Raw genomic sequence first — 27,795 nt, forward strand, 5'->3', positions numbered from 1 at the left:
CTTTTTTGTATACTTACAGTAACCATGGGTGGACCCGGCATTTGTGGGGTGACTTTATTCACAATTTAAATTAACTGCAAGACTCCAGTTGAACCTAATGCTTGAATAATCACTTGCTAGTAATCACACAAATAGTGATCACAAAATATGTTACACTGTCACTGCCTAGCATTGTCCTGGACTCCACGCAACATATGTCCCTTTGGCAAATGGTTTGTGTAGTTGCCTCCCAGATTCCCAATGGTCAGCCTGGTCCTGACTCCTAAAGACACACAACACAAGGTAGTAATTATTAGAGCATTTATTTACAAGTGCAAAGGTTGAAGTGGCTCACCAGTAATGTTTATTGGACAACAACCCCAAAGGATTTATAGAGCCAGGGGATAACCAGACATAGTCCATGTGAGGAACATGTCATGCAACATGTGGAGGAGAGGAGTGCTTACGTCAGGAGGATGACCACAATTAAGGACGATAGGCCACATTGACAGTACAAAAAGGGTCAAGGTGAACAGCGCGAAGTCAAAATGAGAACAGTGATAGCAGATGTGCCCTGGAATGTTAATGCGAAACTGAATATATGGCACAGTTGAATGATACCGGAAAGAGTAATCATCCACATCTTTCTCCTCTGTTGTGTGCGGTGTCTTCCGTGAGGGTGGTGTTGTAGAGTCGGCAGCTGAAGGAGGCCCACACATATCAGCGGTGGAAGATGTGGATCCCATGCTAGCTGCAGCATTCATCTGTGCCAATACATGAGGCAGGACAGCAGTGAGGTGGATCTGCTGGTTTTGCAACACAGTAGCAATGTTTTGGTGGCAGGCAGCGAGGACAGCCATGTGGGAGTCCTGCTTCTACTCCATGGAACTGCTTTAACCATGTCAACATGTAGAAGACATCACCAATAGCATTTCCACATCTCATTGGAGAGAATGAACCCTCACCTCCTGTCCAGCATTCTGACCCGAACATCAGTGATAATGGCGATGATGACAACCTACCGGCCATTGACCATGACACCCACCAAGAACTCCTGGATGCTACTGGGACACCATCTCCGGCCATGAGGAGGGTCAGCAGCGTTGTGGCATCTCCATATCCCCACCTAACAACCAATAGGCACCACCTGCCACCCCACCCACCCAGAACCCTGGACTCCAAGGACCCACATATTACTGGAAGGAGTTCAGCAGGAGTTGGCAGATCAGGTGCGGCCGGGGATAGAGGTGGTGGCAGCCACCCTAGAGGGAGTCCGTGGGTACCTTAGTCCCAATAGGGACAACACGGCTGACATCAGAGGTACCTACTCTCTGCTCTGCGGCCTCCAGTCATCCCTGGCTGGCATCACTGGTGTCATCAGGCAGTGACATGGCCATGTCCCCTGCCAAAGTGGCACCAGGGACATGGCCTAAGAGCTGGGAATAATCAGAACCATCTTGAAGCACATGGAAGTAAATCAGGCTTAATCTTTGGTGGTGAACCTGCCTAGCATATCAGCGGCATGGGCAGGTAGGTTTAATTGCTACTGATTGATGTGCAGAAGAAAACAGGGATGCCAAGACAGAACCTTTTTATCCAGAAGGGTATTCATAAAAAAACACAATGGAAGGTGTAGGTGACTCAGAGAAGTACCCTGAAGAACGGATTTATAACATAATAAGTACTCTCTCTGCAGAAAAAAGGAATGAAGAAGGCATTGTGGATTATGTAAATATTGTGGTATTGACACACACTTTGTCAGAGACTGTAAATGATGAAACCCAGTCAGGCACCCTCCAAGACAAGTGGTTCATCCTACAGACAGAAAACAAACAGAGCCCGTTGTCAAATCCCTAGAAAGATGTTAACACCCAAAATCCCTTTGAGTTTACTGGCACTAATAGAGTGTAGGGCATCAGGATGTTTCATGTATTGCACAGACTCCTCAGACAAGAAAATGAGAAATCAGATAATGTGGTAATTGATGGTAAAGCTTTACTAGAGAAGGGTGTCTTTAGGGTGACAACAGATGGCCATAGAAGATAGACATATTGGAAAGCTATGGTTTGATGGCATAGATGCCCATACCTTTATGGTTATTTTAGGAACTAACTAGCTTCACAAACATAACCCTCATATCCTATATCGGTGATGGGTTTAGATTATTCACAGGAAGTGATGGCGCTCTAGCTGGTGCATGTATGACTTAAAAACTGTAGGTAATAAGTACACAGTGCAAACAGGTCAGGGGAGAACAAACCCAAGTAAAACTAACCCCTGTACAAGTGTGGATGTGAGTCCACACGTGCAAACGAACAAGAGGCCTGTGCACACGTTAGTGTGTAATGGGTTTTAGTGTAAAAACCAAATTCTAACACAATCAACTTGTAGAAATAATGAAGGTCGATATCTCGAAAAGTTTCAGCAGATGGATTTATAAGTTAATCCAGATCAGTACAGAGTACATTAAACCAGCCGACACGTGTTTCGTCACAACGTGTAACAATTGTGGCTCTTCAGGGCTGTAGGTTGTGTGTAAGCGGCAGTATAATCGGTGAAAATGATTCCAAAAGGTAGTGGTGAAGGAACGAGCGATCCAGGTTAAGATCGGGAGATATACAATTCACATATCTGCACGTCTCTGGGTAAAGACATAGAATGTAAAGGATGGGTCAGTCCGTTACGGTGCTGGATCTGTGCTGCAGTAGTAGCACGTCTCGAGGGCCATTCTGTCGTATCCGACAGGGACTCTTAATTTATGTCTCAATTTTGGAGAATCCTGCTAAAACAACTCAGGGGTAATATATTTGATGTCCACAGGTTATCATCCCCCGACAGATGAACAAACAAAAAGTCTATATCAAACCTTTGATACATATTTGAAGTGCTTTAATGAACCATTTAGCAAGATGGGTGCAATGGATTCCAATGTTGGAATTCTTATAAAACGTTGCACACCTCTTTGCGTTTTTACCTGTTTTTCTGCTCCACAGGTTTTCATCCCCACATTTGGCGAACTACCTTTCCCTCCTCTAAAGTTCCTTCTGTTCAAACTCTACTTCAAGATATATGTATGGTCCAAGTTTTAGCATTAGTTTATCTGAGAATGGGAAAAGCCCAGTGCAAGAACTTTGCAGACAGAGAACACAGTGCAGGTCCAGTGTTTCAGGCAGACTATAAGGTTTTGTCATCTCATTTTTTGTCTTTTCCTGGGTCTCATTCCAAGTTGGCACCAAGATCTGTAGCATCCTTTCTCAAAATCAGATAAATAGGGAAGTTTACACTAGAATTAAGGTTCTCTGATCACTGGAAGGTGCACCCTATAGCTCATATGTCCAGAGTAAAGAAGGCTAACTGCTGTACTTCGGTGGCTCACCCTCCATCTTTAGTAGATGGAACACCTGGTACCTGGAACTATGGTAAAAAAATCACCACATAATAGCCCCTTTCTTGACAAATATGTATCATCAACTCCTCTCTCACATCCGGGGGTGTGAGTTGTCCCAGACACCCTTCAACTAGGACAACTCACACCCACACTCAAGAAACCAGGGGCCGACCCTAACCATTTCAACAACCTCAGACCTATCTACAACCTCCCATTCCTAGCTAAAACACTGGAGAAGTGCATTCTCCAACAACTCAACAATTTAGGAAGTATATAACATGTAAATAGCGTAACAAACTGGAAGTTTATTATTTTTATAGAACTGATTTTAAAACTGATTTTATAATCAAGAATTACTGCATATATATTGTAAGGTTTTAATTATTCAAACAATAAAGTCTTTCTTCTTCTTCCAAACAACTCAGCAAGCACATTGATGAGTTCAAGCTCCTCGACACCTGTCAATCGGGATTTCAGAAAGGGTTTAGGACCGAAACAGCCATGCTCAACATTTCTGAAGATATCCACAGAGCCTTAGATGAAGGTGAAGCTTGGTCTCTTCATCCTTAATGACCTATCAGCGGCATTCAACACAATAAATAATCCAGCGTTACTTGAGACCTTGAAGGGGCGCTCTGGCATTAACAGCATAGTACTAAAATGGTTCACTTCCTTCCTTCAGCACTGTTCGCAACAAATTAAAATCAACTCCTGTCTCTCTAGACCAACACAAGTGACACTTGGGGTCCCACAAGGCTCAATCCTCTCACCATCCCTCTTCAATCACTTCATGGAACACCTTACAATCATTCTGAAACAAGTGGGAGTTAACTACCACCTATATGCAGATGACACACAATTCTACTACAAAATTAAATCACCCAGTGACATCTAACGCCTCAATGTCACACTAACTAAGATCCAAACTTGGATCAATGCAAACCACTTAAAACTGAAACCGGACAAAACAGAATTATTAATGTTCTCCCTGAAAAGTAACCACCGACCAAATCAAGACTGGCTCAAGAATCTTAATGCCCTAAACTGCCAGCTTGTCCTATCTGACTCAGTTAAGTCACTAGGCATTACCCTGGATAAGGACTTATCAATGAAGCCCCACATTAAAAACTCTGCAAAAGGTGTGCTTTCCTCACTAAAACACCTCAAGAAAATTAAACCTCGAATTCCCCAGAACATAGTAAAATCCCTAGTCTTCTCTAAGCTGGACTATGGGAACACCATCCTAATGGGGACACCAAAAGCTCACTTAGCCCCACTAAGGTCAGTTCTTAACATGGCCACTCGACTCATAACTGGTGTAAAAAGATTCAAACACATCACAACAATCCTCAACTCCCTCAACTGGCTTCCCATGGAAGGTAGATGCATTTACAATCAGGCCTGCATCACACACAAAAACCCTTCACTCACCTTTCCCCAACTACCTAAACAGCAAACTGGTAACAGCAGGAAAATCCGGGACTCTGAGAAGCTCCAACTCACTTCTTCTCATCCCTCTGAAAATGAAAATGAAAACCACTCAGTGCTGATCCTTCTCTGGTAACGTACCCAGGATGTGAAATGCAGTCCCTAGAGACCTCAGATGCAACCCCTCCTTCTCCTGCTTCAAAAGCGAACTGAAAATCCATCTCCTCAACAAATACTTTACCGACCAACATCAACTAACCATTAAGGATAGGTGGTTTCTTGAATGTGTTTTTCCCTCCCCTCACTGTTTGCCTAATTATTATGTTTTACCTATACCTTTTTTACTTCCTTAGGTCCTGCTATGTAATGCAATTCTTTTTTCTCTCCTGTGTGTATGTAAAGCGCTCTGATACCCACGGGTCAAGCTAGCGCTATATAAAACTTTTAAACCTGAGCTCCAAGTAGAGGAATTACTCAACTCAAGATATCATTGAGGCTTACTATAATATCTAGTAGCATGAAAGGGATATGAGGAACCTTATAACTCCAGAGAGCCAATACCTTTTGTCCATGCTCTGAGACCGGTATAATTATTTAATTCACAGTTTCCTCACAACCCGATGTCTAAGAAGAGGGGCCCTTGGGAGATGGTTACTGTCAAGTTTTCGAGACAAGGGCCAGGGAAGACTGCAATCATGGAGGACAATAGCTTTCAGGTTGGGTCTGAAACACACAGTCCTACTCACCTGAGGACCAGTAGATGACTTCTAGGTCAGAGAGGGCACAACAGTATAAAGTATTAGTATAAAGTAAGAGTGGATACTGAAGATCTTGTCTGGCAACATCGCTTAATTATTTTTTTTGCTTGATGCTGTTGTTTGTGCCAGGATTTCTGTTCTGTCACCTTTGTTGTTTTTTCCTTTATAGGTTCCTTTAGTTTTCTCCTCCCTACTCCTTGTACTGACCCTTGTTTTGTCTTGGACTGACCTTGGTATTCAACTCAGCTAAAGTTTTGCACTGGCCCCTGAAATTAGAATTTAAAGACTAATAACCTGTTTATATACCTGGCTAAGGATATGGTTTTTGGGCAAGTTTCCTTGTTTGCCTGGTGGCTAGTTTCTTTAAAAAAGGGGGACCCTTACCAAACAATTGTGCTTGCTATACGTAGGGACATTTAGACTTTATGTAAAGAGACCAATAGCAAGCTTATATTTTAATCAAACATAATCTAGGTGCAACAGAACAGTGACTACAATTAATAATATACATACAAATATGAAAAACAACAATATTTTTGAAAAATATATTTTCAATTTATTTTCTTCAACTTTTGTAAAGCTTGATAAGTTCATACATCTGAATTATTCTTGTTCAAGATATAATCAAGAGTTTTTAAATATCACTATTCTAAAGACAACAAAAATACATAAAAAATAAATAGTGACAAAAATTATTTCATCTTGATATTGTCCAATTAGATCATGGGATAATAATATATAATAGTCCTTAATTTATTCACTCGGACATGCAACTTGATGAGGGCAAGTGGAAGATGGGAATTACACGTGTTTCGGCACTACTGCCTTCATCAGGAAACCGTCTATTGCAAAAAAACTGAATAAAACATAAACAACATGGTGGTTACTAACTGATATTCTATAGACACACCTAGATTATACAGAATACATGATTGCTTAAATAACACAGCATACATGATCATGATCACGGCAAATAAATTGATCTAACAATTTTCATAAGATACAGTTAATTTTTCAATATATTATGATAGTATATTTCATATGTTGTGATCTCAATATGTTGGCAGCTTTAAAGACATTAAAAAAAAACACAATTGTTTCCAGTTACTCCAAAATGTGTACACATCCCATATAAAAAATATACATTCCCTATACACTGTTTAAAGAAACATGTCAAAACCGTGAATATATAGAAATGGAAAGATAAGAGAATGAAAAAACAGAAAAATTATGAAAGATTTTTTTTTCTTCCTATCTCAAGGGCCCTTGTTTAGTTCCATAGGAATTAATATTAACACTTCTACATATTTTCACTGTTATATACAAATAATGTAACTCTTAAATGATTGCTTTGGTGGAATAAGCCAGGTACAATAGTGAGACTACTATCTGTTCAGCTAATAAATCGGTATTTACACAAAGGATGGGGATTCAGATATTCACTTTATAAGAAAAAGGTCAGACAATCCTATAGATTATATTGTTGTCAATCCTAGGTGATACGCTGGGTATCGAACATGTGACAAGATTGGGTCCTCTTACTCTATATGAGAACAGAATGCAACCTATCAATTATGCTGCCCTACACATCAAGGATGGGCTATATATAGTCAAGAGCTAGTGATGAATGCTTACTTGGGGATTAAACTCTTCTCGTTGACCAACAAAAAATGGCTTTAAGATATGCGAGGTAATGCAACGGAAAGTTCTGCAATTTGAAAAGTAAAATTTACTAATCATGAACCATTGCTGGAGATGGAGTTACACTTTGTAGGTAGCAAAAATATATCTAAATCACTTACTTATGTTCAATCACGAGGATTTACCCAAAGATCTCTGCGAGTGCCGAATGTGCACTACACTGGGGAGACAGTCAGTCTCTAAGGCAATGATACTTCCTAGTACTGGAAATAAAACAAAAAATATATACAACGTTACTAATCAATACGTCGCATATGTGGTCAAAAACTTCCAATAAGAAAGACCATAATGTGAGGCATTTACCTTGATTTATTCATATTAATTCAGTCTATCGTTATCCAACAGAATAGCTTTAAATTATGTGACGTACTGCTGCGCAGAAAGTTCTGTAATTAGAAATGCAACATGCATGAATTATAAACTATTAACATAGATCGACTTACAATGTTTAAAAGGCAGAAAGATATATATCTAAGATGCTTACTTATGTTCAATAGCGAGGGTTTTCCCAAAGATAACTACGAGTGCCATATATGGCCTCCACTGGGGAGCTATTCAGTATCGAAGACAATGATATTTCGGAATACTGGGAATATAACCAAAAATATATACAGCGTCACTAATCAATACGTTGTGTATAAGCCTTGGTCAATAGCTTTCAATGACAAAGTCCTTTTGAAGTTTCTTTACCTTAATTTCTACGTATCAATACAGTCCGTGGGATCTGCGGTTCACTGCTCAAATCTAAATCGCTACCACAGAGTTGGCGGGAATACCTGCTTTATTTAAAGCCCTGCGTAAATGCACGTTATTTAAATTTAAAATAGATAATGAACATTGAGAGCGGACTAGTGAGACATCAAGTGGTCGCCATCTTTTAGTAGGCAAATCGATAGTTTGTGTATGCCCTATACGTGCCCATTATTTCATTCAGAGCCAATTTGTGTAGGTCGATAGCAAGCTAGAGAGACGATGAATAGTTGCCATCTTTAATGGGCAAGGTTCATAATTAGTATATGCTATATAATTCCCTTCATTTATAAATAGTGTTATATTTACAAAAAAACTGGTTTAATAATTTTGATTTTTTCCGATAGTAAACTAAGCCCAACCATGCATTCAATTGAATTGGCCATCTGCACAGATGTTGCAATGGAAATCACTTTTTAATTATGGCGCAACAAGGCGCATTTTGTACGCCGCTGGTGCGTCACAAAAAGTGACGCACCGGCAGCGCAAAACTGACGCAAGGCCTCATAAATAAGGGCCTAGGTGTCTGACAACGCTTCAATTTTAGCATTCACTTTACATATATTTTTTGCACTGCTTTACTTTTCCCATACACTTCATAAATAACACCTGCTGACATCTGTATTATCGAACCTTGAAAACATCATTGGGCTCCTCCATCATTAGGGTGGAGTGTTAGCCCTGTTAAAGGAGACCCAGATGATGAAGCATGTCACCTGGAATGGTGATGGGAATCCATACAAATTTGTTGTATTTTTGAGGCGTCTTGGTTTGGGTTTTTTCATGTGTTGCCTTTTTTCTGAGACTACGGGCTATATAGTGTGTTTTAGCTTTCAGTTCGTGGGGCTGCATATCCTGTTTAGTCTTTAAACTCCAGGCCTCCGACCCTAATCAAATATTTAGTGTATTCTCTCTTCTGTTTTTTATTCATACCTATTCATTAGTATTGACAGTAGTATAACAGACGGCCATCTAAAAGGCAACTAAGTTCTATTTACAGGTACCGTTGCTAGATGGACCATTTGTGAAGCTCATGCTTAGATAATCGCATTTTCCTATGGAATATCTTGGTTCAATCCCTTATTTACAGTGTCTGATAAAAAAATCCAATAAACTTCACGTTTCTTTCTAATACTATCTTGACATTGTCCTTCTTTCAGTAATAAACCAGCGTATGTCATCGGCTGTGTGATTATTCTCTATATATTGCAATACCATGGGCGAAACTAACTTTTTGGTACGAATTGTCGACCTATGTTCAGTAAGTCTGACACCAAAGGTACGTGATGTTTCGCCCACGTATCCTTTATTACAAGGGCAGATAAACAGGTATATTATGTTTTTAGTTTTACAATTAGTTATTCCTTTTGATGTGATTATTTGTCCATTAAAGTTGATTTTGTTCGATTCCAAGGCTAACGGGCAAATTTTACATATACCACATTTAAAGTTGCCTTCAATTGGTAGCATGCTCTCAACACTTCTCTGTGTTGGCTCTTTTTTGGTTGACATGCGGGATCTAACAACCAGATCTTTAACATTTTTATTCTTATGATATGCGAACAACGGTTTCTGCAATATATCTGTAAATGTATTGTTAATGTTGAGTAAATGCCAATTAGAACAGATTATTTGGCAAACTTTTCCATTCATCACAGAATGACGTGTGACGAAAACTAGTTTGCCTTCATGTTTTGGAATGGAATTCTGTAACAAATGTTGCTGGTTATATAATCTAGCCCGTTTGTATGATTGTCTGACTAGTCTCTGCGGATACCCTCTATTGAGAAATGTCTTCGTCATATCTATGGGTCTCAGATCAAAGTCTTCCAATTTTGTACAATTGCGTCTAAGGCATAAGAATTGCCCAAACGGGATACTTTTTTTTTGCATTGTGGGGTGAAAGCTTTTATAATGTAAAAGTGTGTTACGTGCAGTAGATTTAGTGAATAAATCCACTATCAATTTCCCCTCCCATGTTTGATTAATATGTCAAGGAATTCAATTTTCATATTATCTGACTTGGAGGTGAACTTTAATTTGGAATCACAGAAGTTTAACCATGACAAAAACACGTCGAAAATGTCTGTTATCATCCCATATGAACACAATGTCATCTATATGGCGTGACCAATGAAAAACGGACTCATGAAAAGGGGCCACTTTATTAAAAATTAATTGTTGTTCAAAATAGGCTACATAGATATTTGCTATTGTAGGGGCACAAGATGCGCCCATACTCACGCCTTGACCTGTTTGTATAGCTCACCCTCGAATTCAAATATATTCTCTTCAACAATTATTCGTAGGCAGTCAATGAAGTGTGGCTCACTGGTTAGAGCGGCAGACTCTGAAGCAGAGATCAGGCCCGGGACCAGGGTTCAAGTCCCGACGCGGCAGGGTCTTGGGCTCAATGTCCGCGGACTTGATAATTCTCGCCTCGGTGCCTACTCTAATCATGGGTCCCACGCTGCAACTCTGGGCAATAGCTTGCTTAATCTCCACAACGGCCCCTACAACACTGGGATGCCTGGCTTCACCTTGGGGCTGCCCAGGAGGGGCATCTCACAGGGAGAGCCAGGAAGGGTTCCACAGCGTTATTCAGCGCTGGGACGCCCCGTTGGGGTAGCTGTGCGCTTTACAAAATACACTGCATGATAAAATTTACATTACAGTCGATGTTCATGAGTTCTATGAACCATTGTACTGCAGACAATGCTCCATCACAGGGTATATTGCTATTTAGATTTTCTATGTCTAAAGAAACAAGCCACTGCCAATTGGGATTAAAAGATGTTCCTTCCAGTAGATGAATTATGTGACGTGTATCTTGTACATGTCCTGGAATATCTCAGACATAAGGGAGAAGAATTGCATCATGATATTTTGATATAGGTTCTGTGACAGACCCTATTGTTGTGACAATAGGTCTGAAAAGGGGATCTTGTTCATCCTTATGGTTCTTGGGGGTACCATACAGGCTAGCCAGCCTGGGATGATCTATGTTCATGTTTTCAAACTCTTTTTCACAGCTATAACCGCTTCTTAAGGCTTTAGTTGTTAATCTATGTATTTTGTTTTTTGTCTTCTCAGTAGGATTTTTTGTTATTTTCATATAGAACCTACTGTCACTCAGCATTTCTTCAATTTTAATGACAAAGGTTGTGGTATCCAGTATGGCTATTGCACCACCCTTATCACAACTTTTAATTGTGATTTCTGGGGAACTTTTAAGTTTCATCAGGGCTTTATGTTCTTCCATACTTATATTAAATGGAGTGCTCGGCACATATTTAGTGGCAGCTAATAGCTTCTTATAGACCACTTGTTCTAATATTTTAATTTCTTGGGCAACCTGATCAATAGAAGGTATAAAAGATAATTTAGGCTCCAATCCAGATTTGTTAGTATCATCAGAGTTAATTTCGGTTTTCGCGAAAAAGCATTTCAATCAAATTTTCCGAAAAAATAACATTAAGTCATTGAACAGCTCAAACCTGTTCAATTCAGAATGGGGTACATATGTTAATCCTTTCGATAGGAGATAACTAGTTGCTTCATTTAGATTAATAGTACTCAGACTAAAAATAGGAATATCCTTCATTCCCTCCAATAGGGGGCATTGCGGGTTTCGAGATATTGATTCTGATTGACTGGTTGATGTCCCCGGAACTGAGTTTGATATTGTGCACAGGGCTGATATTGTGGTCAAGGTTGGTATTGTTGTTGGTATTGGGGTTGGTAATGAGGTCACCAATTTCCCCTGGTCTGATTGCGTCTCCCTAAAAAAGGTTGGCGATATCCCTGATTAGGGCGTGAATTATATCTAATACCTCTGTTTTCAGTCATCATGAATGTTCCTTCATTGTCAGAGGCTGACGTATCAGAAAAAGTAGCAACCTTTTTATTGTATGATCTCCTTGTCTGTTGGTGAGGATATTGGTCTTGATATGATGTATCGGATTGTGAATAATAACCCTCTGAGAGTTATGGATAGATGTTTTCCTTGCAAAAGTACCTTATGTCTTTTTTCAATGTATCAGTTTTACGTTTAAATAGATAATCGGTATATGAATTCAATTCCATATCTAATTCTTCAAGTTTATTCTTGGCGTCATCCACAGCTGTGGAGCTTTTTATTTTGCTTTCCAATTCTAGACTTTCATTCAACAGCTGTGAGAGCATTTCCTTAGCCGTTTCTACTATTAGCATCATAAGGTCCCTCGAGCACCTATTCGCAATCATGGACCACTTTTCTAAAAATTCCTTAATCTGGACGAATAGAACTGAAATGTTTTTGATTAGTAAACCTTGTGGAATAATTCCAGCTCGTATATATTCGAGCATAAATTGCCTGTGCAATTCTATTTGTTTAGTCATTTTCTTGAGTGACATTAGTTCAAATAGTTCTTCATTTTTCATCAGGATTAACTGTTGTTCTACTGTCAAAGTTGGTGGATGATCCTACCAAGCAGACAAAGTCGGCATCCGTAAACACGAAAGTTTTAAGATTAGCCATATCAATTACTGAATGAAGTGTTGTTATTTTAAGAAAATAAGTTTACTTAGGCAAAACCAAATGGACTATGGCTAAAGAACAGGGCCAGACAGAAAATAGAAGAAGGGCAGTGATATCATAAGTACATACATGTAGAAAATATACTGCCATGTAGTAAACCCACAACTGTGTAACATACAACCTTCATGTGTAAATTCATATAATGTGATGTGATTGATAATTCTCTAAAGCAAGATATTGCTCAAAGGACAAAACATCCCCTTATAGACAGGCTATGAGAACTATATTCTTTGTAAAAAGGGGACCCCTACCAAACAATTGCGCTCGCTATACGTAGGGACATTTAGCCTGGTGGCTAGTTACAGCTATGCCTCCTTTCACACCGAGTAAGTCTCATCATGCTTTGTAAATGTAAAAAAATTGATACTTGTATAGCGCACTTTCACCCGCAAGGGTCTCAAGGCGCTTGTACGAATACCGCTGTGGAACCCATCCTGGCTTTCCCTGTGAAGCGTCCACTCCTGGGGACCCCCAAGGTGGAGGCCAGGCATCCTTAGCATTGTGGGGGCTGTTGTGAAGATTAAGCAAGCTATTGCCCGGAGTTGCAGAGTGGGACTCCATGATTGGAATAGGCACCGAGGCGAGAATTATCAGGTCAGTGGAATTTTGAGCCCAAGACTTTGTTTGGCATAACTCACTATCTTCTGTATCCTCTCTTGACAGTGAGTCGTATTGTGCCTCTGCAATGCTGTGCCATCCTGTATCTCAGAGAGTCCAGTTCAGGTATTATAAAACCATCCTGCTGGAAACGAGTGTCTCACCATCTCTCTAATACCTCACCTCCTCTGCCCTTTTGAAACAGGTGTGCTCTACTCTCCTGGAGAGTAGGAGAGGAAGTGGGACCACCTCTAAAGGAAGATTGTGGGATTAAGTTTGCTATCCTTCGAGCCACACTACAAGGGCCACAACAGTATTTGTATGTATGTGTTTGCACGCTCCATATTAGTACATCTGCGTTGAAATAAATGTTGATATAATAAGTAATATACTCTGTATATTTTAGTAAACATTAAAAAACACAGCTTAGGTATTTTAATTAATATTTTGTTTATATTAACATGTGTATATTGAAACAGTTCAGCAGATATTCTCAAAGCCATTCTTTGGATTACACTATTTGAACGTAATCATACCAAACTAAAAATTGACAAGACTGCACAAGATAAAGCAAACATTGCAGGTTTACAACAAGCTGGTGTATTGTTCTGCTGTCCAAATATCGGTTTTGCACACCTAAAAAAGATAGCTTGTAAACATTGTACTTTGACTTCTATTTAAAGATGATACTTTGACAACTCTTTAAAACTTACTATACTTAAACAAGCATTGGCAAAGCCAACAGGTCTTGCTTTTGAAAGGCTTCAGCTGAAATGTTGTCTTTGCTAATGCTTGCATATGATGCTGTATAATGCTGAAAACCATCAGCAAAAACAAACAAAAAACAGCCCCAGTATGATGTGTTTGTGCAAATAGTTCATCCTGCATGCTCATATTTGTATCACTGCATAATTTCACAGCTTTTTAACTTTTAATTTACCCTTACCAGACGGAGGATGTACAACATGGAACGGTAACTTAACAAAATAGGAGGATGTACAACATGGAGTGGTAATTTAACAAAATAAAAGGTGTACAACAGTGCATGATCGAGAAAAGGGGAGCATGATAGCAAATCGTAGCTGGCCACGCCGAAAAATAAAAATAAACAAATTACAAAACAAAATGAAGACAAATGTGTGCGGGGAGCAAGGGAGATGCTGGGGATAGACCAACTCAATGTGGCTGAGGGGCTGCGAGGAATAGTGGAGCAAGGAGGGTGCTAAGCAACAAGCCACCAAGAAAGGGGAGTGGGGGGAGAAACAGAGAAGCAAAACATTTTTTTGAAAGCTGATTTAATAAGAGAAGCAGCAAAAGGAGGAGAGAGCAAGAAAACAAATGCACTCCTATGGATTGCTGAAAGAAAAACAAAAATGTAGACCTGTGAATATATTGTGAGTTGGGTTTGTAAGGAGCACTCCGTGGTAAACTGGTTTTTGTATTGTAATCTATTGGTGCTGCGATTTTTTAGGATCGTCACTCCTAGTAGTCAATAAATGGTTATGATGGGTTATGGTGCCCACCTAATCGCGCACTGTTCTCTTGGTGCTCCGCACCTTGAAAGTTTAAGTTTTTGTTTGCACACTGTAAACCAACTATTTATCTTGTGTTATCAATTTGACTTTTAATCATATTTTTCTTTTTAGCATTTCATTTTGTTATTCACAGTATTCATAACAACATGCTTTTGAACTCATTATTTGATACATATCACATTAGTTTCAATACATTTCAACATTGTTCATGATTCATATAAACAATTTTCCGTAGTTTAGCCCAATGCATATCGGCACCATTTTGGCGCCTTCATCAGGGGCAGTTCTGCAAAAGTAAAGATACATGGTGTGAGTGATTTATGTTTCATTGTAACTGGGGGTTCACATGAGTTTTTAATGTGTAAGTTTGCATACCTGGATATACCTGTTATGTGACGTGTATGTGCGAGGATCCACCTCAAACGCAACAAATCTGTTGAAACGAAATACAGACACAACTTTAGCTTACTCTACCATAAGTTATTGAAACCTAATTGACCTCTCATAGATTGACGACATACCTTCTGCTCTTTGCCGTTGAATTCTGAAACAACAAATGTAAGCAACCTTAAAACCCTGCTTTCATCACCAGTAATCACTAGAAAAGTCTCGAAAATCTCCACACTATACCTTATCTTCTCTTTGTAACTGGCGTCTAAAGAAACCAAAATAGAAAAATAAGTTGCCACTCGATTACTAACTCGTATGGAGTTATCCACTAATGCTGACCATATTTTACTTGCTACTCGTACCTGTATATCCTTAATAATCTCCTTCAACAAAAACCGTAGCCCTGCGCTTGCTTCCGTGACACCTCCGCTCCCGATTCAAAAGTTATATCAACTCCACGAACTCCGTGGATGTTGCGTAGTTTAGAGACGAAAAGCGGACTTACCAATAGCCTTAGTATTATCAGCGATTCTTACGAGGTGCCATGTTAGAATGGTGAAAGCCCCATCATTATAAATGCGGTTACTAACGCGACTTGCTAGTTAAACTGAAAAACGTTGAATGATAACCAAATATTCGCACTGCCTCGAAGTTCTATGCTTCGAGTCTGCTCTTACTGATTTCCTTAATCTGTTGTGTGCGAGTGCCTGCCTAGTCTGCAACGTCACCCTTGTTGTTTACCCGATGTGTTCAGCCATATTGAATCTTTGTTAGTGGATGCGTCTGAGTTATTGAAGTGGAGCCTTATGTTGTTTGGTGCATTCTTGCAATAAATATCATATTTCGAACCTGGTGATAAACATACAATTTAACATTGACTTGCATATTGTTGCAACTGATTTTCACATTGTCATCTAACTGTGCAATTAAGATAACATTGTACACTTATTTCTGTTATGTGAATGACGTATCATTCAATCTACTTATGACTAATTGGCCTTTTATTCTTTTATGCTCGCTAAAGGTAGCATGCTAAATCGTATTTGTCATTGAGACCTGTCGGTACCATCGTATTAAGATATTTGATCCAAAACAGCTCCCGCTGCAACAGTTATTGGTGGATGTTGATTCCTGGTTTTGTGTGTACCTGTTCTAGAACTAAGAATCTGAGCTGAGAAATGCTGTGCTTTTCTTGTCTCCAATGTTGTACTAGTGGCGAAGTTAGATTGTCATTGCGGATCCGGCTTTTATGTTCCGTTATTCTGACTTTTATTTTCTGTTCCGTTTTGCCAATGTACATTTTGCCGCATGGGCATTTGATGCCTTACACAACATTCTGCGCATTACAGTCACTGGTGTGTTTCAATTGTATCTGTTTTCCTGAAGTCGGATGGGTACAAAAATTGCCTGTTATTACATTGTTGCAATTTATGCAGTTGAGACAACGGATTGTTCCTTTGTTTATTGATGTTGACGGCGGTAGAGGTCTATGTTTTAGTCTCTCTTTTAAATTCAATCCTCTGGTATATGCATGTAATGGAGGTTCTTTGAATAATCCATTGAAATCTCGCTCCATGGATAATAGTTCCCATCTTTTATTGATAATGTTTTTAATTTTTTGTGATTGAGTTGTGTATTTGGTTACAAATACCATTCTGTCTTGTTGAGTTTTAGTCCGCGGTTTCAGCAGTTCTGCTCTGTTCATTAGTGAAACCTTGTGTATTTGCTCCTGTAGTGTCGCTGATGGATACCCTCTGTCCTCATATTTTTGCACTTGCTTTGCCAAGGTGTTTTCACATGTCTGTGTGTCTGAACAGATGCGTTTAATCCGGATGAATTGTGATAATGGGAGATTCCTAATTAAACTCTTAGGATGAAAGCTCGTATAACTGAGTGCATTGTTTCGATCTGTAGGTTTTGTGTACAGTTCAGTTTCAAATCCACTATCTGTTTTTATGATTCTCACGTCTAAAAAGTTGATGACATCCTTATTTATCTTGTGTGTAAATTGAATTCTCGCATCAGCTTGATTAAGAGTTCTGATTACCCGTTCCAATGATTCCTGAGTATCGTCCCAAATCAAAAAAATGTTGTCGATGAATCGACAATATAATTTCACGTTTCACAGGGAACTATTATCCATGGAGCGAGATTTCAATGGATTATTCAAAGAACCTCCATTACATGCATATACCAGAGGATTGAATTTAAAAGAGAGACTAAAACATAGACCTCTACCGCCGTCAACATCAATAAACAAAGGAACAATCCGTTGTCTCAACTGCATAAATGGCAACAATGTAATAACAGGCAATTTTTGTACCCATCCGACTTCAGGAAAACAAATACAATTGAAACACACCAGTGACTGTAATGCGCAGAATGTTGTGTATGGCATCAAATGCCCATGCGGCAAAATGTGCATTGGCAAAACGGAACGGAAAATAAAAGTCAGAATAATGGAACATAAAAGCCGGATCCGCAATGACAATCTAACTTCGCCACTAGTACAACATTGGAGACAAGAAAAACACAGCATTTCTCAGCTCAGATTCTTAGTTCTAGAACAGGTACACACAAAACCTGGAATCAACATCCACCAAAAACTGTTGCAGCGAGAGCTGTTTTGGATCAAATATCTTAATACGATGGTACCGACAGGTCTCAATGACAAATACGATTTAGCATGCTACCTTTAGAGAGCATAAAAGAATAAAAGGCCAATTAGTCAAAGGTAGATTGAATGATACGTCATTCACATAACAGAAATAAGTGTACAATGTTATCTTAATTGCACAGTTAGATGACAATGTGAAAATCAGTTGCAACAATATGCAAGTCAATGTTAAATTGTATGTTTATCACCAGGTTCGAAATATGATATTTATTGCAAGAATGCACCAACCAACATAAGCCTCCACTTCAATAACACAGACGCATCCACTAACAAAGATTCAATATGGCTGAACACATCGGGTAAACAACAAGGGTGACGTTGCAGACTAGGCAGGCACTCGCACACAACAGAGTAAGGAAATCAGTAAGAGCAGACTCGAAGCATAGAACTTCGAGGCAGTGCGAATATTTGGTTATCATTCAACGTTTTTCAGTTTAACTAGCAAGTCGCGTTAGTAACCGCATTTATAATGATGAGGCTTTCACCATTCTAACATGGCGCCTAGTAAGAATCGCTGATAATACCAAGGCTATTGGTAAGTCCGCTTTTCGTCTCTAAACTACGAAACATCCACGGAGTTCGCGGAGTTGATATAACTTTTGAATCGGGAGCGGAGGTGTCACGGAAGCAAGCGCAGGGCTACGGTTTTTGTTGAAGGAGATAATTAAGGATATACAGGTACGAGTAGCAAGTAAAATATGGTCAGCATTAGTGGATAACTCCATACGAGTTAGTAATCGAGTGGCAACTTATTTTTCTATTTTGGTTTCTTTAGATGCCAGTTACAAAGGGAAGATAAGGTATAGTGTGGAGATTTTCGAGACTTTTCTAGTGATTACTAGCGATGAAAGCAGGGTTTTAAGGTTGCTTACATTTGTTGTTTCAGAATTCAACGGCAAAGATCAGAAGGTATGTCGTCAATCTATGAGAGGTCAATTAGGTTTCAATAACTTATGGTAGAGCAAGCTAACGTTGTGTCTGTATTTCGTTTCAACAGATTTGTTGCGTTTGAGGTGGATCCTCGCACATACACGTCACATAACAGGTATATCCAGGTATGCAAACTTACACATTAAAAACTCACGTTAACCCCCAGTTACAATGAAACATAAATCACTCACACCATGTATCTTTACTTTTGCAGAACTGCCCCTGATGAAGGCGCCAAAATGCTGCCGAAATGCATTGGGCTCAACTACGGAAAATTGTTTATATGAATCATGAACAATGTTGAAATGTATTGAAACTAATGTGATATGTATCAAATAATGAGTTCAAAAGCATATTGTTATGAATACTGTGAATAACAAAATGAAATGCTAAAAAGAAAAATATGATTAAAAGTCAAATTGATAACACAAGATAAATAGTTGGTTTACAGTGTGCAAACAAAAACTTAAACTTTCAAGGTGCGGAGCACCAAGTGAACAGTGCGCGATTAGGTGGGCACCATAACCCATCATAACCATTTATTGACTACTAGGAGTGACGATCCTAAAAAATCGCAGCACCAATAGATTACAATACAAAAACCAGTTTACCACGGAGTGCTCCTTACAAACCCAACTCACAATATTTACAAAACAGTCAATTCTGTGAGGAGGCACCCAAAGAATTAAAAGATGCAGTTTGAAACAATAACAGCCATAACGGACAACAGGGCCAATACATTGGCCTATACCAATGAACAGGCAGACCAAATCTATTCGCTAATAAAGGAAGTAAGAAACATGGATGCACATGGGGGTTCCATAAGTCAACAACTCAAACAGCTGGAATATTTAACTCGACGTCAAGTTAACCAAAGGATGCACACCTCAACACTGATTCAATACCACAGAGCCAAGCGCATTCCTAGAGGGTTACGTTTATCCATAAAACCAATGCTATTTTGTTTTAATCTCAATTCAAAGTTCATGGACAAGTGGTATAGTATATTGAATAAATGTTCATTAGATCTAATACTGCTTATAATTGAAGAACTAGCCAAAACAATCCGAGATCTAGAGGATGAGATTTACACTCTCAAAACAGAATTAGAAACAAGAATGGAAGTTGATACCTGGAAGATCAGTCTGGAGGGCATCAATTTGAAATTGGAAAAATATGAGAAGGAGTTGCAAGAGGGAAAGTTACTTAAATACAAATGCTACACAATAGATTATAAGCTCAATGAAGTTTATACATGGGCCAACATCTATGCCCGGCGACAGTTTGTTCCAAAGAAAACAACACCAACTACACATTCGTCAGAAGAGAGTCTGGTAACGGACAAGGAAACATCGATCCAAAGAGGACTCATAAGAACAACACAAGAAGGAGAAGTATTGTCTACTGACAGTAGCCAGCAAGCAACAACAAGTAGAGACTTAGCTTTTTTGTCACGGGAACGGGATCAAGGGCAACCACCAACACCGCAAACGGAAACACCAACAGCAAGCGGAAAACAAGGCGAGGAAGTGGCAGGCAAAGCACTAGGGAGCGGACGGACAGTAGTCTAATTATCAACATCTCTTCAACAACACTAACAAAACAACAAACAATGACTTTAAACAAAGGTCTTTCATTTGTACCAACCACAGCAACAAACGAACTGGAAACAGAGGGTGCTTTCTTTAAGTTCATGAGAACATTAAAACTTAGACATTATTTTGAAAACGTGGTGGAACCGACAAACAACAGGGTTGAGCACACGGAGAAACAGTTCAAACCAAAAAGTGTATACCAGGCCCCAGTGTCACATAAGATGTTAGACACATTCGAAATAATGGTAAAAAATGATCTCAAAGCTTTAAACTACAAAAAAATACGACACAACAATCTGACCAAGACTGAACAAAACATCATAAACAACTTGGCAAATGACGAAACATTAACCATTCAACCGGCAGATAAGGGCGGTGCCCTAGTAATAATGGACACGCATTATTATGAAAATAAAGTAGATGAACACGTGTCAAACACAGATACTTACTTACCGTTACCATCAGACCCTACTACAATGCTTCAAACCATGCTAAACGGAATATTACAAACAGCTAAAATGAATGAAAGTGTTGATGACCAAACAGTGGCATACCTCACAGAAAAAAATCCAAGACGGCCACAATTATACATGATACCCAAGATCCATAAACATCCAACCAACCCACCATTTAGACCTATTGTCTCGTGGTGTGGGTCAATCTTTGACCCCCTCGGACAATACATCGACTACTACTTGCAGAAATTTGTACAACAGTGGGGATCTTACATAAAGGATACAACAGATTTCTTGAACAAACTCACATAGATACAGGATGGTTTCCAAAATCATTGGATTATGTGCACCATAGACGTGGTGGCACTTTACACCTCTATACCACACGTAGCAGGATTGGAATCCGCAGAATGGGCATTGCTCAAATTGGAAGATGTACCCACTAACAAAAAATGTTTTGTATTACAGTTGCTCAAGTTCTGCCTTTACAATAGTTACTTTGTATGGAAAAACAAATATCATGCACAACTTAACGGACCTTCCATGGGCTTTGCAGGGGCCCCAGCTTACGCAAATACATTCATGGCCCAATTCGAGGCACAGAACTTAATGAGTTTGAAAGATTGGCCACATGTGAAATTATATTGTCGATTCATCAACGACATTTTTTTGATTTGAGACGATACTCAGGAATCATTGGAACGGGTAATCAGAACTCTTAATCAAGCTGATGCGAGAATTCAATTTACACACAAGATAAATAAGGATGTCATCGACTTTTTAGACGTGAGAATCATAAAAATAGATAGTGGATTTGAAACTGAACTGTACACAAAACCTACAGATCGAAACAATGCACTCAGTATACGAGCTTTCATCCTAAGAGTTTAATTAGGAATCTCCCATTATCACAATTCATCCGGATTAAACGCATCTGTTCAGACACACGGATATGTGAAAACACCTTGGCAAAGCAAGTGCAAAAATATGAGGACAGAGGGTATCCATCAGCGACACTACAGGAGCAAATACACAAGGTTTCACTAAAGAACAGAGCAGAACTGCTGAAACCGCGGACTAAAACTCAACAAGACAGAATGGTATTTGTAACCAAATACACAACTCAATCACAAAAAATTAAAAACATTATCAATAAAAGATGGAAACTATTATCCATGGAGCAAGATTTCAATGGATTATTCAAAGAACCTCCATTACATGCATATACCAGAGGATTGAATTTAAAAGAGAGACTAAAACATAGACCTCTACCGCCGTCAACATCAATAAACAAAGGAACAATCCATTGTCTCAACTGCATAAATTGCAACAATGTAATAACAGGCAATTTTTGTACCCATCCGACTTCAGGAAAACAGATACAATTGAAACACACCAGTGACTGTAATGCGCAGAATGTTGTGTATGGCATCAAATGCCCATGCGGCAAAATGTACATTGGCAAAACGGAACAGAAAATAAAAGTCAGAATAACGGAACATAAAAGCCGGATCCGCAATGACAATCTAATTTCGCCACTAGTACAACATTGGAGACAAGAAAAACACAGCATTTCTCAGCTCAGATTCTTAGTTCTAGAACAGGTACACACAAAACCAGGATTCAACATCCACCAAAAACTGTTGCAGCGAGAGCTGTTTTGGATCAAATATCTTAATACGATGGTACCGACAGGTCTCAATGACAAATACGATTTAGCATGCTACCTTTAGCGAGCATAAAAGAATAAAAGGCCAATTAGTCATAAGTAGATTGAATGATACGTCATTCACATAACAGAAATAAGTGTACAATGTTATCTTAATTGCACAGTTAGATGACAATGTGAAAATCAGTTGCAACAATATGCAAGTCAATGTTAAATTGTATGTTTATCACCAGGTTCGAAATATGATATTTATTGCAAGAATGCACCAAACAACATAAGGCTCCACTTCAATAACACAGACGCATCCACTAACAAAGATTCAATATGGCTGAACACATCGGGTAAACAACAAGGGTGACGTTGCAGACTAGGCAGGCACTCGTACACAACAGAGTAAGGAAATCATTCACCGTTTTTCAGTTTAACTAGCAAGTCGCGTTAGTAACCGCATTTCTAATGATGAGGCTTTCACCATTCTAACATGGCGCCTAGTAAGAATCGCTGATAATACCAAGGCTATTGGTAAGTCCGCTTTTCGTCTCTAAACTACGCAACATCCACGGAGTTCGCGGAGTTGATATAACTTTTGAATCGGGAGCGGAGGTGTCACAGAAGCAAGCGCAGGGCTACGGTTTTTGTTGAAGGAGATAACTAAGGATTACAGGTACGAGTAGCAAGTAAAATATGGTCAGCATTAGTGGATAACTCCATACGAGTTAGTAATCGAGTGGCAACTTATTTTTCTATTTTGGTTTCTTTAGACGCCAGTTACAAAGCGAAGATAAGGTATAGTGTGGACATTTTCGAGACTTTTCTAGTGATTACTGGTGATGAAAGCAGGGTTTTAAGGTTGCTTACATTTGTTGTTTCAGAATTCAACGGCAAAGAGCAGAAGGTATGTCGTCAATCTATGAGAGGTCAATTAGCTTTCAATAACTTATGGTAGAGCAAGCTAAAGTTGTGTCTGTATTTCGTTTCAACAGATTTGTTGCGTTTGAGGTGGATCCTCGACATACACGTCACATAACAGGTATATCCAGGTATGCAAACTTACACTTTAAAAACTCACGTGAACCCCCAGTTACAATGAAACATAAATCACTCACACCATGTATCTTTACTTTTGCAGAACTGCCCCTGATGAGGCGCCAAAATGGTGCCGAAATGCATTGTGCTCAACTACGGAAAATTGTTTATATGAATCATGAACAATGTTGAAATGTATTGAAACTAATGTGATATGTATCAAATAATGAGTTCAAAAGCATGTTGTTATGAATACTGTGAATAACAAAATGAAATGCTAAAAAGAAAAATATGATTAAAAGTCAAATTGATAACACAAGATAAATAGTTGGTTTACAGTGTGCAAACAAAAACTTAAACTTTCAAGGTGCGGAGCACCAAGTGAACAGTGCGCGATTAGACCTGTGAATATAAGCATTGGAAGGCTGCAACTTTTTGTTGCATATGCATCTTCTGTTTTGTTATCGTGCTTGCATGCATGCTTTGGCCTTGTTGTGTTTTCCTTTAAATCCCTTGGCTCATGGCACGATCACGATGTTCTAGAATAGAGCTTCTGATCGGGTCTGTAAGCCGAGATTGTCAGTTTCCTGTAGCCTGCCGATGCTGGAAGAGTTGTAACCAGTGGTGCTTCCTTTCATGAGATTAAACTTCTTTTTCTCTACAAATTGCTTGCGCCTCCTACTTAACAATTTGGCGACGAGTTGGAGGAAGCACCACATTCACGAACCCTGCTCGTGGATTGTTTAATCTACTTTCGGATTTTTGGGGAATTTATTGGCTTTCCAATCTCTTCTTACAGACTCCGCGTTGTCATCGTATTTATTTGTTTTACTCTCAGAGTTCAGACAATGTCTACTTTCAAAGTTTAATTTGTTTTTGGAAATCTTATTTGGTGGATTTCCTTGGATTACTTTATTACTACTTCTGCCTTCAGATATTCCATCGGATATAATTCTGGGAGTACCTGTGTTACACTGGAGTTTGTCCTTTGGAGCGTGTATTCTGCACTGTCTCGTTTATTTTTTGTCATCTTGTGGATCAAGAAGCATCTCTCTTCACCATTCGCTGCCATTGTTATTCTTCAAAACAAGTGAACGTTCCACTTACCGGATCCTTGGCGTTGTCACCTCGAATTCTGGACACCATTCTTTCCTCCGTGGAATGTAAGTTTGGTACTTTACAAGAGGACTTAATTAGAGGTCAGGTCGTTATGCATGACAAGAACTCTACCATTCAGGAGAGACTATGCATTAATGATGACAACAACCTAGAAAGTATTTTGGCTATTGTAAGGAAGTCAGAAATGTCTTGTGGGAGTGCAAAACAGGTCAAGGGTGATGTTAGCAGTAGTAACAATGAAACTGTTGCCAAAGTGAACGCTAAACATGCCGTCAAAGGAGAAGACTTTAAAAAAAGAAACAATTTAGGGCCCGATGTAGGTAATTTTAAAATTCCGAATTCTTAATACCGAATTTTACCGATTGGCTATTAAGAAATCAGTATTTCAGATGTAGGTAAGAATTCCGTATTTTTTACTGAATCCTTAATATTCCTTATTACCGAATCGGTAATTTGATTCAGTAATAAGGAATACCTACCCATTCAATCCTATGGGCTTGGAGGCCCATACGAATGAATGTGAAGACATTCAGTATTACCAATTCGGTTTTACCGAATCGGTAATACTGGGAGGTATTTCAAGGGTGCCAGGGTGTCCAAAGGACACCCTGTTGCACCCCTGAAATGTGCATGTGTGCACATGTGGCACACATCCATGCCCTAAGGGCATGGATGTGTGCCACACGACACAACTAAAAAAGCAAGAAAGTGCTTTTTTGAAGGAATTCGTAATTACCACTAACTTGAAGTTGGTGGTAATTACCGATTTCTTAAGGCCCAAAATCACTCTTTTATGTGCTTTCTACATTGCATTTAAGGAATCGGTATTTGGTATTACCGATTCCTTAAATGCAAGGCCAATATGGAATCGGTATTAAGGAATCGGTATTCACCTTATTACCGATTCCTTACCTACATCAGGAATTGCTTAATACCGGTCGGTAACAGTTAAATTTACCGAATTTTAGCATTACCGACCGGTATTTAGCCACCTACATCAGGCCTACATCAGGCCCTTAATTCTTATAAAAGTAAAAATGAAGTCAACAGAGATAATTGGAGATGCTACAGATGCAATAAAAAGTCACATCTGGCAAATTATAAATTCTGTCCGGCAATTAAACAGAAATGTTCCATTTGTGGTGTCGTTGGACACTTTACAGTAGCGTGCAGAAGGAATAAAAATAACAAAAGTAAATGCATTGAACAAAATGATGGTAGTGATGAAGAAGAAAGCAACACAGATTGTAGTGACAGTAGTTCCTTTGTTCTCAACATTAAGGATTCTGACCCCACCATTCTCAATGTTGATAATTCTTTTATTTTTAAAAAAACAGTTTGCAATATGGTTATTGGAGGCGTGATCAACCAAATGTACGCTGACTCTGGGTCGCCTTCTTCCATTGTATATGAAACTTTGTGGAATTCTCAGTTTGCTAAGAGGTTAGGCGGTGATCTAGAAATTCCTGATATTAATCCGGAAGGTTATTCTGGAGAAAGGATTGAGATCCTTGGTTTTAGAACTTATTCGGGTTCAAGAATCGTCAATGCATTGATAAGTTCTTAGCTGGTTAGCACAAGGTAAGCTTGATATCATCCTTAATTCCAACAGTTCAAAACCCGTCATGGTTATTGATGAGCAAAATGGCATTGGGAGTCTTATGTTCAAAAAATGTTCAAGTGTGTGTAGAGAGGGAATTGGCAAATTAGTTAGCTTTAAACACGAGGGGCCTCATTTATGAGGCCTTGCGTCAGTTTTGCGCTGCTGATGCGTCACTTTTTGTGACGCATCGGCGGCGTAAAACATGCGCCTTGTTACGCCATATTTAAAAAGTGACGCATCTAGGTAGATGCGTCACTTTTTAAACCCCTGCGCCACATTATACCTGCGTCAGGTATAATGTATGCAGAGGGGGCGTTCCCCCGCAAAAAGACTCGTAATAGTGACGCAGTGAAATCTATGAGATTTCACTGCGTCAGTTTTAGGACGCTGTTGCGTCAAAATCTTGCGCCTGCCTCACAGCAGGCGTAAGACTGACACAAGCCCTTTCACATAGGGCTTTCCCCATGTGAAAGGACGCATTGCTGGAGTTGCGTCACTTTTGTGACACACTCCAGCAATGCGTCACTTTTGCGCTTACAGATACGTCAGAAATACTGATGTATCTGTAACTCCTTGCGACATGATGCCTCATACATTAAATATGACGCATCAGGAATGTCGCATGGAGTGCGCAGTGAAAAGTGACACATCGCTGTTTTCACGCAGCGGTGCGTCACTTTTCATAAATGAGGCCCGAGATACGCCTAAAAGAAAGTGCTTGTCCCAAGATTTTTACAATACGCAATATTCCCATAGATGTGCGTAAGGAAGTTAAGAAAGAACTTGAAACACTGGTTAAGGAAGGAATTATTGAGAGGATTTAATCCTCTGAGTGGGTTTCACCCATCGTAGTAGCCAGGCGTGCCAACGGTAAGATTACGCTCTCAATAGACTTGCGCCATCTCAACAGTAATATTGTGGTAGATCAATCTCCCTTACCTCTGATATCTGAGATGTTAGCCAGTGTTGGTGGGGTAAAAAGTTTTTTGTACAATAGATTTATCTGCCGTATATCACCAAATTGAAACACATGAGAAATGAAAAGATTACACTGCATTCATCACTCCTTTTGGGTGTTTTAGGTACAATAGAATGCCTTTTGGATTAGCTTCCGCTGCAGCCATTTTCCAACGTGTCATGCAAGATATTTTAAACAATTGCAAGAATGCCATATGTTTCCAGGACGATATTCTTGTCTTTGGATGTAATTAACTGGAACATATTTCAGCTTTGGAAAATCTGTTTAGTACACTCAGTGATCCAGTACTCTCAGTGTTTAACCATAAAACACTCCAAATGCAAATTCTGTGTGAAATCTGTAACTTATCTTGGACATTAACTATGTGAAGAGGGCATTAAACCAAAAACTGACTAAGTTGAGGCCATACAAGCTGCACCCCATCCCAATTCCAAAGATGATGTCAAATTCTTCTTAGGATTAACCGAATTCTATTCTAAGTACATTTCCAATTTCTTGTGTCGCACATTTAACATAAGACAGTTAGGGCAGAACAAAAATACGTTTTTGTGGTCTAATGATTGTGAAATAAAATTTCTCGATGTTAAGAAAGCTATTTGTATTGCCACTGCTCTTTCTGGTTTTAACCCCTCACTCA

This window comes from Lissotriton vulgaris, chromosome 5 (assembly GCF_964263255.1).
Source record: "Lissotriton vulgaris chromosome 5, aLisVul1.2, whole genome shotgun sequence".
Taxonomy (NCBI): domain Eukaryota; kingdom Metazoa; phylum Chordata; class Amphibia; order Caudata; family Salamandridae; genus Lissotriton; species Lissotriton vulgaris.